Genomic DNA, 5974 nt, shown 5'->3' with positions numbered 1-5974 from the left:
GAACCGTCGTTGAGTGTGTTTTGGGCGGTCGTGGAGTTTTGCTTTGACTAGTTCGATCGCCGTGGTCGCTAGTTCGAATTTTTCCGGGACCTCCCATTCGCCCGGGATGGTGCCTCTCTGGATGGGTTTCTGGGTTTCCGGTTCTGGTGTTGGCCGCTCGGGGTTTAGGTCTAGCACGTCCCGGTCGGACTCTTCGTCATCCACTTGTTTTGCCCAGGAAAGTTCCGGGCCTTGTTGTTCGCTGATTCTTCGTGCCGTTTGTTCCTGTAGGTTGGCCTGGTTTGCCCAGCTGATCCTCTTTTTTGTTGGGATTACTTCATTGTGCGTTGCTACTTGTTCTCCTCGAGTCTCGCGCTGTCCTGCCGTGGTTTCCATCGTTTTGTTTGTTGCTGTTTTCCTTGGTGCTGACACCTTTGTTCCTGATACTTTCATCCGTGAGCTGAGTGGGGGGGCGGCCGATAGTAGTTTTGCCGCTCGGTTTTTGTGGCTGGCCTGTGCCATCCTTTCTTTGAATTTCCGGGCCGAAATGTTGAATTTATCTTCTTTATTTTCCATCTGTCTGAAAAGGTAGAGAGAGGGCATCGTTATTGTGTTTGCTTCCTCTATTTTTGCTGGTTTTAGTTGTGAGACGTGTGCCCGTAGTTTTTTGTTCGTTGTCGTATCTTGTACTGTTATGATCACTGGAGAGGTTAGTTCGAGTACCTTACACGGACCGGTGTATTTCGGTTCTAGTTTCGCTGTTGTCTTGTCGATTTTTTTCGATAGTGGGTGCGTTCGTACCCATACTAAGTCCCCTCTTTTTGGCTTCCATGCTCGCTTTCGCAAATTGTAATGTCTTGCTTGTTTTGCTGCTGCTTCTTCCATGTTTTGCCTGGCTATTATTTCTGTTTGTTTTCGTTTGTCGGTGTTTTCCTGGTTTGTTTGATTGTTGAACCCTGACCCTAGTGTTACCTCGTCGAATAGGTTGCCCGGCAATCTAAGTTCTCTCCCGAATATCAGGTATGCTGGACTAAACCCTGTTGCTTCTGACTTGCTGCTATTTATCGCTAGGGTTAGTTCTGGTAGTTGTTCGTCCCATTTGTTGTGTTTCCCTCCCGCGAATTGTGCGATCATCGTCTTTAGTGTTCGGTTCGCTCGTTCGGTTGGGTTTTCTTGTGGTGTGTATGGTGCCGTGAATTGTTGGGTGATGCCCCACGTTTTCATTACCTGTTTCGTCTTTCTGCTTGTAAATTGTACGCCGTTGTCTGAGATCACTCGCTTTGGTGCACCTCCCCTCGCCAGTATTTTTTCTCTGAACGCCTTTAGGAATGCGTCAGCTGTTGCGCTTCTTGTCGGTGTGACCTCCACCCATTTCGAAAATTTATCGATAAACACGATTAGTGCGGTGTTGCCGTGCGGCGATCCTGGGAGTGGTCCCACGAAATCGACGCATATTGTTTCCCATGGTGCGTTTGCGATTTTGGTCAGCATTTTGCCTGCCGCTGCTTGCTGCGATACCTTAAATTTTTGGCAGCTTTCGCATGTTCGTACGAATCGTGTTACGTCTCTGCTTGGCCCTGGCCAAAAGTATCGTTGCCTTATTCTGATTTTCGTGCGTCTGATCCCGAGATGTCCGGCTGTTGGGTTTGTGTGATTTTCGGTTAGTACCCTCTGTCTCTCTTGTTTTGGAACGCACAGTTTCCAGGGTTGATCGTCTTCGTCGGTTTGGCTTGGTATGTGTCGGTATAATCTTCCGTGTTTTATGGTATAATCCGTAGCTTCTTTTGGTGTCATCTCTACTTGTTTCCATTTGTTTTGATACCAAGCGCATTCTACGATTTCTGCTATTCAGGTTTCTTCGCGTGGTAAGCGGGAGAGTCCGTCCGCCACTGCGTTCAACTTGCCTTTCCGATATCGTATTTCGAATGAGAATGGATGCAGTCCCAATGCCCATCTTGCTACTCGTCCGGATGGGCTTTCGATGGCGTTGTGCGCTACTGTCCAGGCGCAGAGCTATCGTCTGATCTTCTTTGTCCCTGCTTCGTGCGAGAGATAGCGGCTGTTGGATAAACCGTTGGTTTGCGTTGTGTTTGCCGTTTACAGTTGCAGCCGGTAAAATATGATTTTATTTGTACATTTAACTGAACGCGGAACGAGGTAGAATCATATGCGTATAGTACGAATTAAACGCGGTTCCCCTCATGGGCCACCAAAAATGTTGTGAAATCCTCCATACGAGATTTCAATGTTGAGCAGAAATGCTCTGGGGAATCTTTGCGTTTAATAATGTACTACACGATATAGACAATTCGAGATTTATTCATTTGGACTTCAATCAACTTAAACTTTAATCTTAATCGCGTATAGAGTATGTATGTATGTAATGGGTAATACGGGTTTAAGCGCGGCCGGCTGCAACTGCTAATTGTCGTTGTGATTTCGTTGACACGCAAACGAAGACTCTTCATGGTGATCGGAAACGAGGTTACGCCGCCCGAGCATGAAACGACGCCGTTCTCCGAGTGGGCAATCGCAGTTAGAGCGCTTTCACTCTCTTTGTAGTTTAACCCTTAGAAAACCGTCCACTAATTTATCTTAAGCGTTACGCTGCGGTGAACGCCGTGTGGATTGTGGATCTTCCGAGCGCACCGCCAAACTCGCAACATCGAGTTGGGACCGGACCGCACGGAGTTGGCACAGTGCGCGGCAATTATCTACTGATGCCCTGAACAAAAAATATTCCGAAAATATCGACGTTCTGCCATGTTTAGCTCAGTCACTGGATCTTAAACTCATCGAAATCTTATGGCCGAAGGTCAAAGGAATTCTACCAACTGCAAATCCGTCAACATGAACTTAGTTTTGGCAAGTGGCTTAAGAATTATTCAAATTATTGGCTCAAATCCTATTGAAACGTTGGCAGGATCTTACTGACCCATGCCAGGCTGGGGTAAAGCAGCTCATACAGAACATATAAAATAGGTTTTAATTTGAGTTTATTTTTTTGATTTTGTTCGAAAGCAACACTATTTCAATGAACAGCAGATATCTTGGGTAATTGTGTAAAGCCATGAAAAATAGAAGATGAATGTAAATGTAGTCGAAATTTTTTTTCTTCTAATTTGTTTTCTGCCATATTGAGTCAGTCAATTTTTATATCCAGTACTCTTAGAGTATAGGGTATATTATGTGACGGCGCTTCGGCCGGGGTATGCTCGTTGCGCCGGGTTCCACAGAAATTTGTTTGATCTCTGGGTGTGGTAGCTGAAAGAGAGTCTCGTGGTTCAAGAATAAGGCGGGCTAGAGATAGAGTTATTTTTATTGTTCTTAAAGGTACAAAGTTTGGTAGTTGCGCGGGTGTTTTTCTGCTGGCTCTTCCTTCGGGGTCGTCCTTCGGGTTGGCCGCACGTGGCGGATGGTTGCGGGCGGGTCCTGGTAGTCTTCTGGTCGGTGTCGGTTGAGGTCGCGGAGGTCTAATGAGCTCCGAGGGGAAGAATGTCGCGGAGGGTGAATGCGCTCCGAGGAGAAATAATGTTGCGGAGGGTTAATCCGCTCCGCGGAGGAATAATGTTGCGGAGGGTTAATGCGCTCCGAGGAGAAATAAGGTTGCGTAGGGATAATGCGCTCCGAGGAGAAATAATGTTGCGGAGGGTGAATGCGCTCCGAGGAGAAATAATGTTGCGGAGGGTTAATGCTCTCCGAGGAGAAATAATGTTGCGGAGGGTGAATGCGCTCCGAGGAGAAATAATGTTGCGGAGGGTGAATGCGCTCCGAGGAGAAATAATGTTGCGGAGGGTGAATGCGCTCCGAGGAGAAATAATGTTGCGGAGGGTGAATGCGCTCCGAGGAGAAATAATGTTGCGGAGGGTGAATGCGCCCTGAGGAGAAATGATGTTGCGGAGGGTGAATGCGCTCCGAGGAGAAATAATGTTGCGGAGGGTGAATGCGCTCCGAGGAGAAATAATGTTGCGGAGTTTGAATGCGCTCCGAGGAGAAATAATGTTGCGGAGGGTTAATGCGCTCCGAGGGGAAAGGTGACGGAGGTTTAATGCGCTCCGAGGAGGATTGGAGGATCGCTGGGGCTGCTGGTGGCTGCTACTGATGCTTACCTCTCCACGGGCCGGAGCCGAACTGATGCTGATCGCTCTGGCGGAGCCCCTTTTATTTCCGAAAAGCAGCTGATCGTACGGTCTGTCCCTAGCGCGTTGTGCTGAGGGGTCGCTAACGCGTTTGTACGGATCGGCTGATAGTGTGCCCGTTGGAGCTTGGGTTATGGTCACACTTGGGGCAGTCAGCTGTGGGTGTGACCGTGGGGGCTGTGCTACGGGCCCATTGGTGGTGATCAGCTGTGGTTGGTTTTATGTATCTTTTATTGTTTGTTTATTTATATTTATTTCTTATGTGGCAGGTCTTCATGTATTTGTAGCTTATGTTCTACTTATCCTACTAATACTTAGTTTATAGTCTTCATGGCTTGTCTTGGTGTTTCTAGTGATATTGTTGTGGTGTTTGTGGCGCCGGCGCTTGGTCTTCCTGGCGCTGGGCGTCACACTCCCCCCTCCTTTCCCAGTGGAGCGTCGCCAATTGACTTTGTTTGGAACCATGCGCTGATGCGGACATCTCCAGCTCGGCCGATCTTCACCCAACACGCCTCCTGTTTCTCGTTCCGTAGTTTGAACCGTCGTTGAGTGTGTTTTGGGCGGTCGTGGAGTTTTGCTTTGACTAGTTCGATCGCCGTGGTCGCTAGTTCGAATTTTTCCGGGACCTCCCATTCGCCCGGGATGGTGCCTCTCTGGATGGGTTTCTGGGTTTCCGGTTCTGGTGTTGGCCGCTCGGGGTTTAGGTCTAGCACGTCCCGGTCGGACTCTTCGTCATCCACTTGTTTTGCCCAGGAAAGTTCCGGGCCTTGTTGTTCGCTGATTCTTCGTGCCGTTTGTTCCTGTAGGTTGGCCTGGTTTGCCCAGCTGATCCTCTTTTTTGTTGGGATTACTTCATTGTGCGTTGCTACTTGTTCTCCTCGAGTCTCGCGCTGTCCTGCCGTGGTTTCCATCGTTTTGTTTGTTGCTGTTTTCCTTGGTGCTGACACCTTTGTTCCTGATACTTTCATCCGTGAGCTGAGTGGGGGGGCGGCCGATAGTAGTTTTGCCGCTCGGTTTTTGTGGCTGGCCTGTGCCATCCTTTCTTTGAATTTCCGGGCCGAAATGTTGAATTTATCTTCTTTATTTTCCATCTGTCTGAAAAGGTAGAGAGAGGGCATCGTTATTGTGTTTGCTTCCTCTATTTTTGCTGGTTTTAGTTGTGAGACGTGTGCCCGTAGTTTTTTGTTCGTTGTCGTATCTTGTACTGTTATGATCACTGGAGAGGTTAGTTCGAGTACCTTACACGGACCGGTGTATTTCGGTTCTAGTTTCGCTGTTGTCTTGTCGATTTTTTTCGATAGTGGGTGCGTTCGTACCCATACTAAGTCCCCTCTTTTTGGCTTCCATGCTCGCTTTCGCAAATTGTAATGTCTTGCTTGTTTTGCTGCTGCTTCTTCCATGTTTTGCCTGGCTATTATTTCTGTTTGTTTTCGTTTGTCGGTGTTTTCCTGGTTTGTTTGATTGTTGAACCCTGACCCTAGTGTTACCTCGTCGAATAGGTTGCCCGGCAATCTAAGTTCTCTCCCGAATATCAGGTATGCTGGACTAAACCCTGTTGCTTCTGACTTGCTGCTATTTATCGCTAGGGTTAGTTCTGGTAGTTGTTCGTCCCATTTGTTGTGTTTCCCTCCCGCGAATTGTGCGATCATCGTCTTTAGTGTTCGGTTCGCTCGTTCGGTTGGGTTTTCTTGTGGTGTGTATGGTGCCGTGAATTGTTGGGTGATGCCCCACGTTTTCATTACCTGTTTCGTCTTTCTGCTTGTAAATTGTACGCCGTTGTCTGAGATCACTCGCTTTGGTGCACCTCCCCTCGCCAGTATTTTTTCTCTGAACGCCTTTAGGAATGCGTCAGCTGT

This window comes from Drosophila miranda, chromosome XR (assembly GCF_003369915.1).
Source record: "Drosophila miranda strain MSH22 chromosome XR, D.miranda_PacBio2.1, whole genome shotgun sequence".
Classification (NCBI taxonomy): Eukaryota; Metazoa; Arthropoda; class Insecta; order Diptera; family Drosophilidae; genus Drosophila; species Drosophila miranda.
Note: the sequence above shows the minus strand (reverse complement) of the source record.